The 22,032-nt window shown below is 50.1% G+C and overlaps 1 pseudogene across 1 annotated transcript; it reads left to right on the top strand.

The window, feature by feature from the left end:
• Window positions 1–336: 336 nt before the first annotated feature.
• LOC307050551 (ferritin heavy chain-like) lies at window positions 337–1,037 on the top strand (annotated as a pseudogene). Its single transcript has one exon. The product of its transcript is annotated as a ferritin heavy chain-like (transcript).
• The last annotated feature ends 20,995 nt before the right edge of the window (window positions 1,038–22,032 follow it).

The raw sequence follows: 22,032 nt of genomic DNA, 5'->3' as shown, positions 1-22,032 counted from the left end.
AAGTCGGCTTGCGTTCCGACTGCATCTAAAGCGCAGTTCCTTGTGTAACACTGCAGGCTTTTGAAGAGCCACAGGCCCGGAGGCCTAGCTAGGGCGCTCCTTCGTTGAGGCAGTTCTCTAGATGCAGAAAACCCTGCTTCACAGTCCTCACGGAGAGTCGCCGCGGTTTCTTGCTTCAACAGTGCTTGGACGGAACCCGGCGCTCGTTCCCGCTCCGGCCGGCCGCTCAGAGCCTGCCCTCACCACCATCTCACAGCGCCCTCCGACCGCCCCAAGGTCCCGCCGCCGTTACAGCGCCGCGCAGCCACCGCCACCGTTTCACCTCAGCCGCCCGCCATGACGACCGCGTCCCCCTCGCAGGTGCGCCAGAACTACCCCCAGGACTCGGAGGCTGCCATCAACCGCCAGATCAACCTGGAGCTCTACGCCTCCTACGTCTACCTGTCCATGTCGTACTAGTTTGACCGCGATGATGTGGCTTTGAAGAACTTTGCCAAATACTTTCCTCACCAATCTTGTGAGGAGAGGGAACATGCTGAGAAACTGATGAAGCTGCAGAACCAACGGGGTGGCCGAATCTTCCTTCAGGAGATCAAGAAACCAGACCGTGATGACTGGGAGAATGGGCTGAATGCAATGGAATGTGCGCTACACTTGGAAAAAATGTGAATCAGTCACTACTGGAACTGCACCAACTGGCCACTGAGAAAAATGACCCCCATTTGTGTGACTTCACTGAGACTCATTATCTGAATGAGCAGGTGAAATCCATTAAAGAATTGGGTGACCACGTAACCAACTTGCGCATGATGGGGGCCCCCAAATCTGGCATGGCACTGTATCTCTTTGACAAGCACACCCTGGGAAATAGTGATAATGAGAGCTAAGCCTTAGGCTGGCTTCCCGTAGCTACAGGGGTGACTTCCCTGGTCACCAAGGCTGTGCATGCATGTTTGGGTTACCTTTACCTTTTCTGTAAGTTGTACCAAAATATCTACAAGTCTTTTCCTTAGTACCATTCCTTCAAATAAAGTAATTTGGTACCCAAAAAAACAAAACAAAACAAAAAAAAACCCCTGCTTCGAGGAGTTGATTCAGGGAGTGAACCACTGGGTAACCTGTGTCTCTTTTGACTTGTTGGAAACCACAGGGATGTTTGCTGCGTGTGCTCATGGAAATGGGGGCCTGATGGAACTAGCCTTGCTTTCCCATTTTGAAAGCTGCATTCATGCTCCCTTGAAGCTACCTGAAATTCACTGCTGTTGACAAGCCTCTAGCCACTGTAGGCATGGCTGTGGGAAGAAAATGAGTTTTCTCTAGCTAAACCGGGTGCTTCCATGGCCGAGGTGGAGCTCATCCTTCCATGCTCTAGAGCTAAAGGGAGACTCAATGTGAGTAGTGGCCTCGAGGAAAGGCCCTGAGTAGCCGTGCAGAAAGGGAGGCATGCAGCTCTTTCCATGAGGTATTAGTTGCTGGTCTGCTTTATTTTAGAGGAAGTACCCTTTTCAGGACTCCTAGGCCCCTCGGATGTGCATCATTTTTCCTCCAAGATCACTGAGTACCTCCAGACCCCTGTGAGCCTGCTGAGCAACCTCGAGGCCCACAGGTCGGTCCCTCGGAGGCCCTCTGTGTATGCCGAGTGAAGGGCAACACACTGCGTGTTCCTTAAGGAGAGTTACATGTCCAGAGCCCTTGAACAGCCTCAGGACCACATTTGTGGCCAGTCCGACGTGACATGGAAGTCTTCATCATGGCCGTCGTCTGAGCTGCCATGAGAAAACACTCTGCTCAGAATTCTTCGAGGACCTCATACCTGAAGTCACTCTGCTCGAGGAGAAAGTCAGCATCCTACCATGCTGTGTTGCTAACGGGACACTCAGCGTGAGCGCTTGCCTCGAGGTAACGCCTACTGCGTGCTGTGACCCATCTCAGCTGTGAGGACACAAGCCACGAGCATGTGCCGAGTCCTGTGAGCCTCCAGCCAGTCCCTGAAGGTGAGGGCGGCCCTGCAGACCCCAGCCCTCTCCTCCACGTGTAGTAGGTGGAAGACTCACTTCTTGCCATTCCAGAAGCGGTTCTGGGGCTGTCCTGGGAGGGCTTCTGGGGTTATGCAGGCTGAGCCCCTGTGGCTAAGTCCCCACTTCCCCACAAGAGCCTCCAGAGCAAGCTGTTTGCCCTGTTGCCTGAATGACCGCCCAGAAATTTTCTCAGGAAAGAATCGGGGGTTTCTGTACCAGCGTCCGCAGGCAGCTCTGCATCTGGACCCACATTCACATCTTCTGTGTAAACACCGAGAACCTTCCCCGACACGTGCCTCCAGCTGACCACCTCCGCATGACGACCACAGGCCCCAGTGCGGGCGTCAGACTGACTGCCCGTCTCAGCCTCCTCTTGTTGTCAGAGCTGCTCCAGGCCTTGCTCAAAACCTATGGACCCACCTTTCACAGGGCTGTCCTCCACCCCCCAACTTCAGCAGGATTTCACCTAAGTATTTAAGTGAAGGGGTCCAGAGATAAGAAAGGAAGCTACAAACAAATAAACAGATGGAACCAGCTGGGACCAAGATGGCAACGAATGTGACCTCCAACAGACCCTGAGTCTCATCACATGCTGAATTTACTATATCGGCATATTAAGTGACACACCCACCGGTGGCCATGACTGGACATGAAGGACCAAAAATGGGTCAAAGGAGGTGGAACCCCACCCCCTTGGGAAAAGCCCCACCCCCTTGGGAAAAGCCCCGCCCCTTCCCCGGAAGGCCTCTTCATCCCCACCATTAGCCTCACTCCTCCTCCCTTTGTCTTTACTGTTTAAAATTAAACCACTCTCTCCAGGAGGGCGAGAAGTTGATCTGTGAACTTAGTTCCCGCTTCTCCATTCTTAGGCCACTGAATAGAGCCTGTGCTGTGGTGGTCTCAGCTTTGGTTTTGTTATTTGCCTACTTGACTCCACGTGGAAAAAGGAAACCTTCCGCGCTGAGGCAGAGTGCCTCGCCAGGCTGGGGCCCGAGCAGGGTCCACGTGACTTCACTTGGTAACAGTCTGTAAGGGGGCGGTGGTCTCTGCCCGTGGGGTGGGGGCAGGGAACACCTACAGCCACAGCACCAGCTCCGTGGACGGCACGGCCCCTCGTGGGCCTGGACCGTGTGCTCTCGTCCCCCCATGCCTGACACCCCCGGACAGTCGTGACGTGGTGACACTGGCTGCTGGGCACCCAGTCAGGGGGGATCAGAGGCAGCACCTGGTGCCAGGTGAGACGTGCCTTTTCACGGGCAGGGGACATAAGAGATATTAGGACTTTGTGTCTAGAAAACAAACCAAGCGGCTAGAAGGTGATCTGAGCTGTGGACTTAAAACCCATATGCCAGGTGAGAGCTCCCACTGGACACTGGCTCGGAAGCTTCCGCACAGGTGACACCACACCAGTGCTTCCCGCCCGACCCCTCCAGGCCTCCCTGTGGGCACAGCTGGGCCTGCGCCCCTCAGGCTCCCCGACCCAGAGCCTGAAGGGCTGATGCTGCCAGGCCTGGGGACGCGAGGGGTCCCTCCACCAACGCTGCTCGGCCCCTCCTCCCCAGTGACCAGGGGAGGGAAGCCCCGTGGAGTCTGAGGCCCGGCACAGGCAAAGCACAGCACCCCCCAGGACCCCTGGCCCCGCCCTGTTTCCTCAGGCCCACCATCTGCTCTTCCTAGGGCCCGCGTCCCACCGACCCACATTCCCAGTGTGGACGTCCATGTGCACAAGCCTCTCCGTGTCCTGTTCCCACATGGGACACCCCCATCCATGCTTCTCCCTAATGACGGCCTGGACCCCGAATGTTCTGGGCAGGAAGAGGGCCGAGGAGGACTCCGGCCTGTCCCGTCTGCCTCCCGGAGGCCCAGACACAGGGCTCGGCGTTGCTGGGCCTTGAGGTCTGGATGCTTCCAGGTGTGGGATGAAGCTGCCACTGCGCGCTGGAGCTGCTCCTTCCGAGACTCAGGAAGCAGGGGGACCCACCACACGGAGCCCATCCCCAGGCTCTGCTGCAAGTCCCGATCCTGAAGGTAGACCTGCGGGAAACAGGGCCTGCGATTCCTATACTGACGGTGTTCCGTGGAATTTCCACTAGACCCCTTCCTACCCTGTTCTGAGCAAATTGCTAGTCAGTCCATGCTACCATCACCCCACAAGCAGAGCAGGAAGCTGAGGCTCCGAGAAGCCAGGTAATCCAGCCGGAAGCACAGATGTGTGACACGGAGTGGGGTCTGCACCCGCCGCCCACCCAGGGGGACTGCCCACTCCCCGCAGGTTCCACGTCTGTTCCCTTCACCCCCCTCCCGGGACCAGCTCACAGAGCTTACTCTTTGGGGGATTCACTTACCTTCTTCTAACAGGATCCGTCTCACTATCCTGTTTTGGGATCATCTGGAAGGCTTGTCACTGAAGCACGTTCAGCCTCACGCCACCAGGGCAGCTTTCCTGGATCACACTCACCACCTGCACATCCACTATCAGCTCAGACCCAGAAAGGTCCCCTCGGCCCTGAACCCCATGGCTCTGCCTGGGCTCCCACCCCCTCCTGCCTGGTCCGTCCCTCTCATGTCCCCTGCAGCGTCACCAGGAGCTCCCACCTGCCCCAGGCAGGCTGTCTGCTCTGTCCTGGGGAGGCCTCCGTGCTGTCAGGTGGATGACACAAGAGGTACCCGTGGGGCCTCCGTCACGCAGCACAGTGGCCAGCACCCGCCTACTGACCTCATCACTCAGGATAGACAGGGGTTCAGGGGGCCCTTGGCATCTCCTGGTCCACGTTTCATCCCAGCACTGCCCACAGGGAAGTTGCTAAGCAGCTCTGTGCTGGCTGCGTAGAGAGGACGCTCATACACACGCCCCCCGCCCAGCCCACGGGGCTCTCGTGGCCAGGCCCCTCCCAGTATATGGAGCTCACCTGGGCAGGTACCCAGCAGGCCACGGGGCTCTCGTGGCCAGGCCCCTCACTGGGTATGGAGCTCACCTGGGCCGGCACCCGGCAGCCCCCGGTGCTCTCGTGTTCAGGCCCCTCCCTGGGTATGGAGCTCACCTGGGCTGGCACCCAGCAGCCCCCGGGGCCCTCGTGGTCAGGCCTCTCGCAGGATATGGAGCTCCCCTGGGCAGGTACCCAGCAGCCCACGGGGCTCTCGTGGTCAGGCCCCTCCCATGGTATGGAGCTCACCTGGGCAGGCACCCAGCAGGCCATGGGGCTCTTGTGGCCAGGCCCCTCCCTGGGTATGGAGCTCACCTGGGCCGGCACCCAGCAGCCCCCGGGGCTCTCGTGGTCAGGCCTCTCCCAGGATATGGAGCTCCCCTGGGCAGGCACCCAGCAAGGCTGGGCACCCAGGAACCGTGCACGTAGCCCTCACTGCAGAGCACCCCCAGCCCACCTGTCCGTCAGAGCTGACCCTGAGCACCTCAGAGCAGGACCTGAACTAACAAACAGCAGCTCCGACAGGTCTGTGACCCTGGGTTTCACTCTGTGTGGCCTCCCTCCACCTGGTCTTCCAGAGGCTTCCACTGCAGCCGGGGCACCAGGCCTCTGTCTCCACCCACCACCCCTCCTCTCCCTGACTCCTGGGTTCCTCTCATTAGGAGAGGGTCTTGAAGTTGTCTCCCACTCATGGACCAGATAAAATGTTGAGAATACAAGCAGAGTTGCAGCCCCGTGTCTATCCTGACCCTCAGGACCCCACACCTGTTCCTTGGACCTGGCCGGTGCAGCAAGGCCCATTTTCCGCAACTCTGAGTTCCTGATGGGCAAGGATTGGCTGACCTGGCAGCCTGACCCGGCCGGCCAGCCCTCCCCAGGTGTGCCTGTGTTGACGTCTATATTAACACCCTTCCAGGCAGCAAGAGCCCCTGCAGCTGTGCCTGACTCCATATTCTCTGCCCCGTCAGCAGTGTCGGGGCTGTGCTGGTGGGAGGGAGTGAGGGGCCACAGCTTTGTGGGTGGCCCGGTGTGAGTGGGTCTCTGCTGGACTTTCTGCAGGAGTTGCCAGGCTGCCACCTGCTAAAGAAGAGGATGTGTCACCCATACCTGCCGCTGGAATTTCTCCCCGGGCAGAGGTGAGGAAGGAAAAAAGCAGTGGGGGCTGGGACAGGAGGGGTACCTCAGGCAGGGAAGTGGAAGGCTTCCAGAAGAGCGCCGGGGACCAGGACCATCCTGGCTGGCCTGCAGGCACCAGGTTGGCCTGTGTGCTGTCGCTGGTGTGGCTCCACAGCCCTTCCTCTAGACTTTCAAGTCCTTGCACACATTCAGGTGTTTTACCTGGGAAGGGTGGGAACAGTTCAGCAGCAGCTGGCCTGGGGCTCAGCTCACGTTTACTCAGAGATGCCTTGGCACGGTCCCCCAGCTTTGCAATGAGGACACTCCTTGCGGGGGGGCTGCTGGCTGCCTGGGAGATGATTCCCCACCTCTGACCAACTTCAGAATTGTTTACCACTGAAGCAAGTGCCCTGATAGGGTTTTCATCTGTGTAACTAGGGGTTTCTTAATTAGCAACGTGAAGGGTGACATCAGAGGTCCTGAATCAGGATGGAAATACTTATCCCCAACATGTACAGGCGTAAAAACCTGGGGAGGCCATGTGCAGCCAGCACCCTTAGGGATGGGCTTCCGACTGACCCCTCAACATTCTGGTGCCCAGCCACTACTTTACGATTTCTGGGGCCCAATGCTGACTCTAAGGGTTCTGTAATCCATCCTCTATCTGCCTTTAGTGAGACCCACACTTCCAGGATCCTACAGAGCAGGGTCTGTGTGACCGTTCTGTGGCTTCTGTAACAAATGACCACAAGCTGGGTGGTTTAAAACAACAGGAATTCATCCTCCCCCAGTCCTGGAGACCAGGCAGCTGAGATCAAGGTGTTGCAGGACGGAAGTCTCTCCAAAGGCTCCAGGATAGGGTTTTTACTGCCTTTGCCAGCTTCTGGGGGCTCCAGGCATCCCCAGGCTTGCGGCTGTGTCCCTCCCGTCTCTGCCTCTGTGTTCACGTGGCTTCTCCTCTGTGTCTGTGTTTCTCCTCTGTTGTCTCTCATAAGGACTCTCTCAATTGGATTGAGGGCCACCCTAATCCAAGATGACCTCACCTCGAGATCCTTCACTACATATACAAAGACACTTTTCCCAGATATGGTCCTGTTCACGTGTTCTGGGGGGCACATCTTTTGGGGCCAGCATTCAACCCATTACCTGTGTATAAAATAACCCTCATTTTAGGAGATTACCAAGGTCCCATATAGACTGGCTCAGCCAGCAGCCATGTGGGTGGGGTCTGGGCAGAGTGAGGACCCTGGAATCACCTGGAAAGGATGAAGTCCTGGCTGCATTAGGTGAGCTCTCCCACCACAGGGCCCGTGGAAACAGCCACTCCACTCTGTCCGTGGAAAGGGACCCAGTGCCAAGTCCAGAAATGGTTATATTGCAAAGCTGGCTCTTCTGGGATTTCATCATCAGTAGCATCATGTAACCAATAACTACGGGCTTGGAGGAGTCACTCTCTGGCACATGATGACAGCACTGTCACTTTAGGCTCATCCAGCCTAGAATAGGAATGTCTGAAGGAGAGTTTGGGAGATTGCTTGGTTGTCAAGGAAACTGAGAAGGTTTGTCAAGGAAACTTCTCCCTTAAACTGAAGGCAGGGCTGGGAGAGCTGAACTCCAGAGATCTTTTAAAGGGGCTGCTCTGAAGCACCATCACCTGAGAGGTGGTCTCAGCATGAGCTGCGGTTTGAGAAAAGTGTGAGGAGATTAAGCCTGACTTTCTGTGACAGCTGGGGAGGGGTTTGTAAAGCACCTTGGCTTTTAAGGCAAAAGTTTGTTGCTGGAACAAAGTGTCTCCCAAAACTGGGTTGAAGCTCAAGATGTCTCTGTCCCCTTCTTGTGAGAGTCCAGGGCAGGTGGGTGTCAGGCCCCAGGCTCTGTCCCTCTTGTTTCTCCTCCCTGCTTCCCGGTGAGGGCTCCAACTAGCAGGATGGGGTGACCAGGTGGGCATCATGCCCTCCGTCCTAGGATGCAGGCTGGCCAAGGCTCTCACCACCTCCACCCGTTTCCCTTGGTAACATGAGACACTGTGCCCCAGCTGGAAGGGGTGGGAAGGCTGGGAGGTGCTGGGTAGCCGTGAACATGAAAAAGGGAAATGGGTTCTGATGGGCAGCTGCACGGCTCTGCTGTGAGGGCCACCTGGACGGTAGCACACAGATTCTGGATCCTGTGAAGCTTCGATGCTTTGTGGTTCTGGAAATCCTATAGGAGACGGTCTACAGCAGGTGAAGTTAATGCCCTCAGTGGAGGTGGTGAAGCCAAAGATCTGCAGTTCAGACTGAAGGTGCCGATGTACATACAGGGCAAAACCATCTCGTGTGAAAGGACTTCAGGCATGTTTAAAGTGAATGCAGTCATGTTAATACCTAACATCTTCTATCTCGTGCCTCCCCGCAGGGACCCCCTCCTCAGGTCCTGAGGATCCTGTAACTCACATACAGGGGGATGGAGAGTGGGCTCTGTCCAGTCTGAGCCCTGATTTACCCTGCGTGTGAGTCTGCTCAGGGCTGCTGTAACAAATAGCACAGACAGGGCAGCTTGAATAACAGACCTATCTCCCAGTCCTGGATGCTGAGATCAAGTGTGTGCAGGCTGGCTTCTCCTGAGGCCTCTCTCCTTGGTGCTTAGACAGCCATCTTCTCCCCAGGTCTCCCCCTGTGCCTGTCTGTGTCCTAATCTCTTCTTGTAGGACATCAATCCTATTGGATTAGGATCCACCCTAGTGACCTCATTTTTACCTTGATCACCTCTTTAAAAATCCCATCTCCGAATACAGCCACATCCTGGGGTCCTAGAGGTTAGGGATTCAGCATGTGGATTTGGGGGGATGTGGCTGAGCCTATACCATCCTCCTTAGGAACCAACTGTGCCTCTGTCCTTCCTTCCCTCAAGTCACACGAGGTGATGTAATGGCTCAAGGAGAGGCCACTCATGCAGAGTTTGTGTCCCAGCTGGGGAACACTTCTCTGCTCTCTTTCATCAGGCTATGGCAGTGCCAGTCCCCTCCAGAGGTGAGCAGTTCTGGGGTTTCCTTCCATGTCTCCTGGCCTGCTGAGGTGCTCATTGTCAGGGAACCCAGGAGCCAGCAGCTTAGTGGGGATGCCGGGGACCCTCAGGGCCTTTGCAGATGTCTCTCCCAGCAGATACCCTAGCGAAAGTGGGTAAACATTTGGGGGATTGCAGGTGGGAGAGAGTCACTCTCGTTTATGCTTCAGAAAGACCACATTGGGGTGGGATGTGAGACTCACCGCGGGGGCAGGGAGCTTTGTCAGGCCTGATGGAGGAACCAGGCACAAGATCGGGCTTGGGCCAGGGCTGTGGGCGTAGAGGGGAATTAGTGTGGGAACTGGCCACAGACTGTTGTCGAAATATCGGCTTCCCTGTGCACCGAGGCCGAACAGAAATATAGAGACAGGGATTTTTGAGGAAGAGAGAGATGGCTTTATTTTTCTGCCAGGCAGAAGGGAAGACACAGCCTGCTAGCACCTCAAGAACTGGGCACCCCCTCCTTGAGAATCAGGGAAGATTTTATATGTGGGGCTCTCGCAGTCCAGGGTATAGGATGAGGATAAAAGTAGTGAAGGTCTTGCATTCCTCCTTTCCTTTGCATTGTTTCAAAACAGTCATTGCTGGCATCAGGCCGCCCGGTAATTGGGGCCCAGCAGTCTGGTAATTGCATCCGTTTGCCTCTGGTTTATCGGCCGATGAACTTGTTTCTGAAATGAAAACCTAGGGGGTGATTTGTTATGAGGGGCGTATAGAATGTAAGTGCTGGGCATAATAAGGTGAGGGAGTGAGAGTCAGGGGATGTAACTCACCCAGAGTCAGGGGTGATGGGTGCCGAATGTAAGTTACATAGTGTCAGGGAGTGAGGTTAGCTTTGTAAAGTACAAACCTAGTTACTACAAATGAGTGACAAAGTCAAACAAGGAGTGATGAGCTCTTTCAGGCCAAGTTGTGTTTCTTCTCTAGCCTGTTCACTGTTCCCTTTGTTTTCCTTGTTCTCAGGGGAGGGAAAACTTCATTTCTATTTTTGCTGCAACAAGACTCTGGAGGAGCAGATGACAGTCACTGGGGCGCAAGGAGGGTGGGAGCCTGGGAGACCCCAGTGTTACCGAACAAAACGTGGGTCCGCTTCCCCGAGTGCAGTAAAGCCAGTCTAATGACACCGGGTGTGGTGAAGGAAAGTGCAGCTCTAATTGTACAAGTGCGAATACAAGGAGGCCAGGCGGCTTGTGCTCTGAAACCCTGAACTCCCTGAAGGATTTCAGCAAAGCAATTTTAAAGGCCAAGTGAAGGAGGGGGGTCGCAGGGTATGTGATCAGCTGGTGCACAATTCTCTGGCTGATGGTGAGGTAACAGGCGGTAAACATTGTAAATTCTTAGGAACCAGAAGCTCCGGGGCTACCTGTTCATGATCATCAAGTAGTTAATTTCTTCCACTTGGTGGTGGAGGAAGCATGCATCAGACACTGTTATCCAGGTACTTCAGAGAGGACCTACAGCAGAGGATGTGGGGGAGGGCTCTGTCCTGGGAAGGCCCCGTAGGGTCCTGCTCGGTTACACCCGGTGCCTGGGCTCAGCAACCTGGGAAGGTGGGGCTGCTCCTGGGTGTGGGGAGCTGCGGGATCCCAGTCCTCTGAGGGCCCTGTTAGCCCCCAAGGTGAGATGGGGATGCAGTGGCTGGACAGAGGCATCTGGCCTGGGGGAGGGGTCCAGGCTGGAAATGTCACTGGAATCATCACAGGGAGGGAGGGAGAGGAAAGGCCAGTGGGGGCAGATGGGTCACAGCAGACTACGTGCAGGTGACTGCGGTCCTGTTGGAAGCAACTCAGAGCCAGAAAGGAGTGGCCGTCAGGGGCTCAGCTCCATTCTCCTGTTCCTTTGTAAAACCGCTGTGTCAGAGTTTGAGACACCGCCAGGAGACGTCTGGGTCCAGTGCTGCCATGGCTTCATCAAAGGCCCCACTGCAGACCCCGCCCATGTCCTCACTGGGAATGAACCCCACTGGGGCTCCTGGGCTCACAGACTTGAGGGAACCTCTGTCCTCAGGACCGGTCTTCCTTCCTCCTCTCACCTGCTGGTCAGAGGCCCAGGAACCCCCAACCTGGCTCCACCCCCAGGGCCTGGATTCTGGGACAGCTTAGGGGTAAGCAAGACCCTCATGCTCCTTTATCTGCCTGGGGGTGAGAATGTCTTAAACGCTGCAATTGCCTGATTATGGAGGGCTGAGTGTTTCCAGCAGGTATGGGTGGAAAGATGGGGTGTGATGTTCCTATGTCTGCAGGGTCTTCCCAACGTGAAGATGTATGTGTTTCCCCCGGCCAGTCACCAGCCTCCCAGGAAGCCCAGATCCAGGATTACGAAAGCAGAGGCTCTCCCCTTGCTTATCTGTAACTTCCCACGCCCACAGCAAGGAGCCTGGCTGCCACCATCTCCCATTTATCTGTGCATTGCTCCTTTCCAGGTTATATGTGCAGAGGTTTCAGAATTGTTAGCTACTACACCCTGGAAAGAACTTCGTAGAATAAAACCCACAGTTTATATATGGGCCATTTTGCCTTTAGTCTACAGATTCCATTCATTTCCAAAGGTAACTTAGGTCAGCAGCTTTTACCCCATCCCCTACAGTGAGTTGTTTCCATATATTTCTAACACAGTTAGATTCTGTGACATTATGTATTCCATCCTGCAGCACTCCTACATCCTGAATAACTAAATTTGAATAGATTATGATTGGCCCCTTGGGCTATGCACATCTGTGGGCTTAGACAAATGTGTAGTTACAGGTAGCCACCCTAGAGTATCACGTGGAACACTTCAAAACCCCCACCCCATGATCTGCTATCATCTATGTAGCTTTGCCTTTCCCGGAATGTCATCAATGGGGTCATACTGTGTGCAGCCTCCTCAGACTGGATTCTTTCACTTAGCAGTATATACTGAAGATTTATCCATGTCTTTCCATAGGTTGATGGTGCATTCCTTTCTGCTGAGTAGGATTCCACTGCATGTGTATGGGAGGGAAAACAATTTTCCCTCTAGTTTTCTAGGTTCTTGGTTGAGGTCCCCCCTGCCCCTGTAATAAAAGACAGATTACCAGGAGAAAAGCAGAAGTTTAATAACATATATACCTTCTGAATACAGGGGGGATACCACGGAAACTGAGTCACTCCCTGAAATGATCAAAACCATCCCCTTAAATACCGTCTTCAGCTAAAAACAGAAGAAAGATGCTGGGGAATGGGGGAAGACCACTTACGGCAGGTTATCATGCAAAGCTCAGTAAACAAGGGTATGACTGTTTGCACATTTAAGTCAGGACTTCTCCATTGAAAAGAGTTACTTAAGATTTAATTATCCTTCTATTTTTGGTGCAAAGAGGGACATACCCTTATAAATGGAGATTTCTCTATTGTAAATGTCCTTCATAATAGGGCAATCTCAGTTTTCTGAGATTTAAAAAAAATAAATTTATTATTTTATTTTTGGCTGCATTGGGTCTTTGTTGCTGCGTGCAGACTTTTCTCTGGTTGTGGCGAGCAGGGGCTACTCTTCATTGCGGTGCATGGGCTTCTAATTGTGGTGGCTTTTCTTGTCGTGGAGCATAGGCTCTAGGCGTGCGGGCTTCAGTAGTTGTGGCACATGGGCTCAGTAGTTGTGGCTTGCGGTCTCTAGAGTGCAGGCTCAGTAGTTGTGGCTCACAGGCTTAGTTGCTCTGTAGCATGTGGGATCTTCCTGGACCAGGGCTCGAACCTGTGTCTCGTGAATCGGTAGGCGGACTCTTAACCACTGAGCCACCAGGGAAGCCCTTTTTATTTTTTTTAAAGCAGACCAATAATCCTTATGCCAGAGAGATATATTTTGGGGTGGCATATTCTACTCACCTTGACATAGATGTACCCCAATTTGCTTATGCATTCATCTTTTGAAGGATATCCTGATTTCTTCAAGTTTTTAGCCATTATGGAAGTGCTGCTGTGCATAATTGCATCCTTGTTTGCATTTGGACATAGATTTTCAAACCAGTTGCTTAAATACTGGAAGCATGATTGTTGGATCCCAACGTGAGATTTGTTTAGCTTTGGAAAAAACTGCCAACTTGTCTTACAAAGTGGCTGCACATGCATCCCCCCAGCTATGAGGGAGAGTTCCTCTTGTTCCTCACCCTCTAACAATTGGTAGAGTCATATTTTTGGAGCTTAGCAGTCCTAATAGGTGTGCTGTCTTATCTCATGATTTTAATTTGTAATTCCCTAATGGTATATGATGTTGAGCTTGTTTCTGTATGACTTTTACTATCTGTGTATCTTTTTTGGCGGGATGTCTGTTCAGGTCATGCTGTTCATGTTCATGCTGACAGGAGCCCTGTCTCCTCAGGACCCACTGGGGCTTTGGCTTCTGGGACATGTGGGGCTGAGTCCACGCCGATGGCCGGGCTTTGGGACAAGCTGGGGTCGAGTCCACACTAACAGAAGCCGGGTCTTCTCAGGACCCGCTGGGGCTTCAGCTTTGGGACACTGTGGGGTCCAGTTCATGCTGACAGGAGCCTGGTCTCCTCAGGACCTGCCGGGAGGTGATGCCGCTGAGGGAGACGATGAGGAAAAGTGGGCAGAAGGTACCTGTGCGTGGCTGACCGCTGAGGGTGTCTGTCTTCAGAGGACCCAGGAGAGGAAGGGCTTGATGTGGAAAACTGGGTTTTCGGCCCCTTTTGTGTGTGGTGTAGACAGAGTGCAGTGTTGTTCTTTGGAGTGTGGCGTCTGGTTTTCCCAGCACCGTTTATTGAGGGGACTGTCCTTTCCCTGGTATATGTTTTTGGCTCCTTTCTTGTGAATTAACTGACCACATACCTGTAGGTTGATTCCTGGGTTCTCTGCTCTGTTCCTCTGGTCTGTGTGCCTGTTTTTGTGCCAATTCCACACTTTTTGGGACTGTAGCTTTGTAATGAAGTGTGAAGTCAGGGAGGGAGATGCCTCCAGCCTGTTCTCCTGCCTCAGGGTCCCTTTGGCTCTTCTGGGTCCTTTGTGGTTCCACACACAACTTAAGATTATTTGTTCTGTTTCTATGGGAAATGTTATTGGACTTTTGGTAAGGATTGCGTTGAATGTGTACATTAATTTGGCTAGAATGCATAATTTTTTAAATTAAAAAAAATTTTGGGCCACACCATGTAGCATGCAGGATGCGGGATCTTAGTTCCCCAACCAGGGCTCGAACCCGTGCCCCCTGCATTGGGAGTGCAGAGTCCCAACCCCTGGACGGCCAGGGAAGTCTCACCTTAGAATGCATATTTTCACAGTTTTGTTTTGTTTTGTTTTGTTTTGTTTTGCGGTACGCGGGGTTCTCACTGTTGTGGCCTCTCCCGTTGTGGAGCACAGGCTCTGAACGCGCAGGCTCAGCGGCCCCGCGGCATGTGGGATCTTCCCGGACCCGGGACACAAACCTGTGTCCCCTGCATCGGCAGGCGGACTCTCAACCACTGCGCCACCAGGGAAGCCTCACAGTATTCTTTTTACTCATGAGCACAGGGTATCTTTCTATTTATTTTTGTCTGTTCAGTTTCCTTTATCAGTGTCTTCCGGTTTTCAGTGTGCAGGTCCTTCACGTCCTTGGTTAAATTTACTCCTAGTTATCTTTTTGGATGCAATTGTAAGTGGGATTTTTTTAAAAATTATTTTTCTTATGGTTCATTATCAGTGTATAGAATCACAAATGATTTTTGTGCATTGCTTTTTCTTTTTCTTTTTTTTGTATCCTGCAGCTTTACTGAATTCATTTTTTAGTTGTAACAGTTTTTTGGTGGTTGAATGTGGAAAACTAGAATTCAGAAATCCCACTGTTTCAGCTACATCCAGGTCATCCACAGCACCCAAGACATAGTGGCTCCTAATATAATCTTCCCATGGTGCCTCTTGTAGTATGTGGACTCTTACAAGGGCGATTAGCATCACCACTGTGGGTGAACTGGATCTGGGTAGGGGTTGGCCTCTATAACAGAGTTTGATGTCTGCATTTCTGGCGTGGTATGACATGGTTGTTTTGATAAGTATTTTATTTTCTAATAAATTTCAAGTGTATAAAAACGTTAAATAGCAGTATAAAGTTTTCCACATTCATAAAATACTCCAGTTTGTTTTTACTCAACTTTCACCAGCTGCCCCAGCTTTGTGGAAATGTATTTTTCCATTTGAATCCACTTTTCTTTTCTTGGAACCATCACTGGGGCTTTTCCTCACTTTAAAAACCTTGCTGGATTTAAAGTGTACAAGATGAGCATGATCTGGGTGGTTTTTCTATATGGCTTCTTTCACTTAGGATGTTTTCAGTATTTATCCACATTGTAACATTGATCATTATTTCATTCACTTTTTCCATTGTGATTAAAAACACATAACATTTACCATTTAAGCCATTTTTTAAAAGTATTTTTTTGCTTTTTTTTTGTGGTACGTGGGCCTCTCACTGTTGTGGCCTCTCCCGGTGCAGAGCACAGGCTCCGGACGCGCAGGCTCAGCGGCCATGGCTCACGGGCCCAGCCGCCCCACGGCATGTGGGACCTTCCCGGACTGGGGCATGAACCCGTGTCCCCTGCATCAGCAGGCGGACTCTCAACCACTGCACCACCAGGGAAGCCCTTTAAAAGCTTTTTTAAAAAAATATTTAATTTTTTATTTTTTGGCTGTGTCAGGTCTTTATTGCTGCACGCAGGCTTTCTCTAGTTGTGGCGAGTGGGGGCTACTCTTCGTTGCCATGTGCAGGCTTCTCATTGTGGCTTCTCTTGTTGCGGAGCACGAGCTCTAGGCGCACGGGTTTCAGTAGTTGTGACACGAGGCCTCAGTAGATTTGGCTCATGGGCTTAGTTGCTCTGTGGCATGCGGGATCTTCCAGGACCAGCGCTTGAACCTGTGTCCCCTGTACTGGCAGGCAGATTCTTAACCCCTGTGCCATGAGGGAAGCCCCATTTAAGCCATTTGTAAGTATACAGTTCTATGGCATTAACTGCATCCACATTGTTGTAAAAATATCCTCACCATCCATCTCCAGAACTTTAATTTCCCCATGTGAAACCGTAGCCATTAAACACTAACTCACCTCAACCCCTGGCACCCTTATTCTACTCTGTCTTTGAGTTTGACTTATCTGGATACCTCATACTAGTGGAATCATAGAACGTTTGTCCTTCTTGTGTCTGGCTGGTTTCACTTAGCATAATGACTTCAAGGTTCATCCACATTGTAGCATGTGTGAGAAGTACCTTAGTTTTAAAAGTTGAATCATATTCCATTGTGTATATACTACACTGTACTTATCCATTCATCTGTTGAAGGATGTGTTGTGTTGCTTCCACCTTTTGGCTATTGTGAATAATGTTGCTATGAATATGGGGTACAAATGTCTGTTCCAGTCCTTACTTTCTAATATTCTGGGTGTACACCCTGGAGTGGAATCAAGGGATCACACATTTTCCATGTTTTTGAGGAGCCACCATACAGTTTTCCACAGCAGCTGTATAATTTTACTTTATTCCTTTATATGACAGAATAATGTAGCTTATGGATCTACCTTATTTTGCTTATCCGTTTACCTGCTGATGGACATTTACATATTTTCTACCCTGGGCTGTTGTTAACAGTGCTGCTATGAATAATCGGTGTACAAGTTTTTGTTAGAACGCCTGTTTTCCATTCTTTGGGTATATATCTAGAAGTGGAGTTGTTGAACCACATGGTAATTATATTTTATATTTTTGAGTAAATGGTAAAGGTTTGTACACATAGACTGCACCATTGTACATCTCCACAAGTAACTTTTAAGAGTTCCAATTTCTCGGCATTGTTGCCAACCTTTGTTATTTTTATTTATATATTTTAAAATTGATTTTAAAGTTTATTTTTGTTCTAGTGTGTGTGAAGGGGCATCACACTGTGGCTTTCATTTGCGTTTTCATCATGACTACTGACGTTTGACATCTTTCCATGTCCTTGTTGATCGTTTGTATGTCTTGCCTGGAGAGCAGTCCATGCAAGCCATTTGTCTGTTTCAAAAATTTTATTGTTTGTCTTTTTGTTGATGAGTTGGAAAAGTCCTGTGTATACTCTAGGTAAAGAGTCTTATCAGATATAGAATGTGCCAATATTGTCTTCCATTCTGTGGGCTGTCTTCTTCCTTTCTGGATCGCCTCTTTTGATGCACAAGGGTTTGTAATTTTGAGGAAATCCAATTTATCTATATTTTTCTTTCATTTCTTATGCTTTACTGTCAAATCTAAGAAACCATTGCTAAATTCATGGTCAGGAAGATTTAATTTGTTGGTTTATTTGAGAGTTCATACGGTGATCCCTCGGTACCCACTAGGCCAGGCTTTAGGCCTAGGGTTGAGTCAGTGTGAGGGTTCAGGGGTCACGGTTTAGGGTTAGGGGTCATTGTTGGAGCGTCCTGGTAGAGGGTTGTGGTTAAAGGGTAGGGGTTAGAGTTTAGGGGTCAGGGGCGAGGGTCTAGGGGTCTGGGGCGAGGGTCGTTAGGGGGTTACGGTTAGAGGTTAGGGTTCTTAGGGTGAAGGTTAGAGTTAGGTTTAAGCACAATTGGCCCTCATTGCCCTCCCCTCTCCTTCTCTCTGAAGCCTCCAGAATGGATAGGACTTGCCCAGGGTCAAACAGGAGTCAGGGAGCTGAGGAAAATAACTGTTTTTCTGGCCTCCCTTCCCCCAGTCCTGGGCTCTGAGAGAAGAATGAAATGTCTGTTCTTGTCTCGGACTGTTTCTTATCCAACTCAACCTCTGTCAAGGATTGGGGAGGGTGTCAGAAGTCATGCATGGTTTCCTTCTGCCCTCCTACCTGGGAAGGGTGATGCTGGCCCTACTCTGCCTGGGCAGCCCCAGGTTCCAGCACAGCCAAGACAGGAGGGCACTCAGCGAACACGTGTGGATTTATACAGGACTGGGTGCAGTGACCTGCCAGCCCCCAGATGCCGCCTTCTTAAGGGCTGGTGGGGCTCTCCTGGCACTGGAGGCATCCTTTGTTCCATCTGAGTGGGCATGAATAGATGATCAAGTCTCAGGCATGACAGCCCTTGACCTCTGACTATCCAGGCAGGCATCTGTGGTCCTCTAGCTCAGTCCAGCCTGGGCACTGTCAGGCCCTCGTGTATAGTTATGGAGCTGACCATGATGTTGGGCAATTCAAGAGCTACCTGGGCAGTGTAGACATTCCTTTGAGAAGTTTCAACTACCGACATGCATGTGGCTGAGAAAAAGGCCTCCCGCTCACAGCCTCATAGGCTGCCAAGAGAAGTAATAATCCTCTAAACATTGGAGTGTGTCCCTGACACAACACCCATACAGCAGACCATGGCCCTGCAATCCTTTGTCCTTTCAGTCGTTAGAAACTTTTGACATGCATATTCATTAAGAATCAAAGATATGGGAGCACCTGGACCTCCCAGTGGGAGGTTTACACTGACACTACCATTGTCTTGGAGAGCCATATGCATCCATGTGGCCTCTGGAAGCCTGCCAATTATGGGTTCCATGGCATGGAATAATTCTTGAGCCTCCCATTACTTCATTGCACAAGAGTTTCCTTACCACCCTAGCATTTGGTTTCTTCCCTTAGAAAAGGAGAGAGAAGAAACTGGAAAAGGAGCAGTATTGTTTTTCAGGGATGGGTAGTTAATATGGCCAGGGAGGTGGCATAACTCACGGGCTCCCACCTCTCAGGGGCAGGACTGAGGTCTGTGGGTCTTCTGAGGGCACATGGGCTGTTCTGGGCCAGCCTCTGAGATGTGAGGACCTGATGCCCAAGGAGAGAGACTTGAGTTTACCACCACCAATGATCCTGACTTTTCAGCAAGTGAAAGAACTTCTTGCAGTCTTGGGAGGGACAGTAAGAGCACTGGATGAGTAGCTGCAGCCCCCGACCCTGAGTGAACCCCTTTCTTCCTTTTGTGTCAGACTCTGTGCTGTGCAGTGAGCTGTCATTGACTTAGAATCTGTTGCTTTCTCCCAGCCAACATCTGTTCTCAGGCCCAAGTGCTTCGGTTTTCCTTTGGGAATTACATCTCACCTGCTTCCAGTCCAAACAGTTGCAGAAGGATGAGCCCATGTTCCACCCAGCTCGAAGAAGGGTTTACAACCCACATCTAGCCAGTCCCATTTTCCATCTTCTGGTGTTGGGTCAAGGATGAGAATGCAACCCAAGCCAGATCAAAGGCATTTAAAACCATGACTTTTTGGAATCCAAGAAAAGGAGAAACTCTTTCTCGGAAAATGGATGGTGAGTGGTTGTCAGCCTAAAACTGCTGTTGGCCCAAGGGCAGTGAGAGAGCCTGTGCCTGTGAATGGGGTCCCCCAAAGGCACTGAGCGGGACAAAGTTCTGGAGAGAAGCAAGGTCACACTGAGACAGTGTGAGCCGCTGGACCTGCCAGGTCCAAACCCATTCTTCAACTTGCCACTTGCAAGTATTAATGTATTTCTACCCTTACAATAAATACTAATTTATTTTACTTCCGTAAGTGTGTCCAGTCTCTGGGAAAAGAAAAAGTCCTGGTTGATACATCTGAGTCAATAATCCCTGACCCTTCCTCAGGTGTCCTCACTGGGTAGGCGTGGCTGGGGGAGGTGAAGACACTGGGTGGGGTCATATAGGAGGGGAGCTGCCAGACATCTCTGTCCCTGCTCCTTCCCTGTCCCGGGAGAGGGAAAGCCTGGAACAGTGATAGGATAACCAGTAGGGGAAGAGGTTCCTCAGCGATTAATTGGCCTTTTTGTGTTTTCCTTAATTTAGGGACCATTTTGGTAATGTGTTTTTACAAAGAAATCGCCCTTTCCTCTAGATTTCCAGTTTGTTACAGTAGGTTTCTCTTATTTGATGTTTACTTTTTCCTGTCTTATTTTCTACAAAATCATCACAAATAATGAGCAAATATTGATACTTTATTATTAACTGAAGTCTCTATTCTTGTTCCCTTTGTTATACCTTTCCTTGTTCCAGGGTCTCAAAGGACATGGGGTCATCATGTCTGTTTAGTCTCTTCTGGGCTTTGACAGTTGCTCAGACTCTCCTTGTTTCCATGACCTTGACAGTGTGGAGGAGGACTGGTCAGGTATTTTATAGACTGCCGGGCACTGGGATTTGCTTGGTGTTTTTGTCGTGGTTAGACTTGGCTTTGAAAAAGCAGATCACAGAGGTGAAGTGCTTCCTCTTCACTATATATCAAGAAGACAGGCTCTTAAGGAAACTTCTCACTTATATTCTTAACTTTGGTCACCTAGCTGAAGTAGTGTTTGTCAAGTTTTCCCACAGGTTAATTTTTTCCCCATTTCCATCCTGTGTGTCTTATTTAGGAGGAAGTCATAATGCAGAAGCCACACTTGAGGAGGGAGGGGTTAGCTTCACATCCTTGATGGACAGCTGAGTGTCTATATGAATTGTTTAGAAGCTTTGTGCATAGGAGATTTCTATTTAACACCATTCATCGAAAACTATGTAATTTATTTTTACCAGTTTGGACACGTGAATGATTATTGTAAACTTTTGGTTATAATCCATCACTACATTATTAGACTGCTTAGTTCATTCTTGCTTTGGCTGTTGAGAACTTTTTCCATTTGCTCCTGTTTTCATTTTACATAATTTTTCTTTTGTGGGTTTTTAAAGTTTTTGGTACTTCTTTACTTTCTGATATTTTAAGATTATGCTGCTTCATATATTTACTGTCTCAGTCCTAGCATCAGCCCTTTCTTCAAAGAGCCCTTGTTCTTTTTATTAGAGAATGGTATTAAAAACTTACATGTGGGAGCTAAATATGCTCAGCTGACAGTACATAGAAATACATGCATGTATCCCAGCCTATGCATATACACATAATTATAAAGGTTTCCATGTGGAACTATGTGTAGGCTAAAGATAGTTTATACCGATGTCTCCAACCGGATCTGTTATGACATGGATATCGTAACCTTCTCCCTTTGTTTGACTGTAACATCCCACTCCAATGGTAAGAAACCTGGCTTCCACCATTTGTCATTTATTAAATTCAGTGCTTGTTCCATTCGATTACTGATATAGTAGTTTCAGTACTGTTAGCTACTACCCCCCATGGGAAAGAACTTAGAGTCTACTGTGTATGTATGGCACATTTTGTCTTTGGCCTACAGATTCTGTACATTCCCAAAGTTAACTTAGGTCAGCCCATTTGTCCCACTACCAACAGTGAGTTTTTCCATACATTTCTGAATCAGTTAGATTCTTTGTTACATTCTGTATTCCAGTCTTTGACACTCCCATATCCTAAGTAGCTAAGTTTGAATAGATTGTAAATTACTTGTTGGGTTGTAAAAATCTGTGGGTGTAGCCAAATGCATAGTGACAGGTATTCACCACTAAAGTATCATATGGACTATTTCAACCACATATTCCTTAAACTGTTTACCAGTGTCAGTTTTACCTTTTCTAGAATGTCATATAAATGAGGTCATACAGTGTGTAGCACTTCAGACTGGATTCTTTCACTTAGCAATGTAAGTGTTAGTTGCATCTATATCTATCTATATATATTTGCATGGGTTGATGATCCATTCCTTTATATCTCTGAATATTATTGCACTGCATGTATATGAGAGGAAAAATAATTTTCCCTCTACACTTCTATGTTCTTTATTGAGATCTCCCTTGTAATGAAAAAGAGACGAACTGGAGAAAACAATCAGAAGTTTAATATATACCATGCGTAACTCCTGTATACTTGAAAGATACCCAGGAAAACTGAGTCACTCCCTGAAATGGCCCAAGCCATTACCTTAAATGCTATCTTCTGCTGAGAACAAAAGAAAGATGTTAGAGAATGGAGGAAGCCATTTAAGGGATGTTATTAGTCAAAGCCCAGTAAACAAGGGTATGGTTGTTACACAGATTTACATCCAGGCCTATTTCATTGACAAACTTTTTTTTTTTTAAACCTTTATTTATTTGGCTGCACT

This window comes from Hyperoodon ampullatus (assembly GCF_949752795.1).
Source record: "Hyperoodon ampullatus genome assembly, chromosome: 3".
Taxonomy (NCBI): Eukaryota; Metazoa; Chordata; class Mammalia; order Artiodactyla; family Ziphiidae; genus Hyperoodon; species Hyperoodon ampullatus.
Note: the sequence above shows the minus strand (reverse complement) of the source record. Positions and strands in the feature narration are given on the sequence as shown.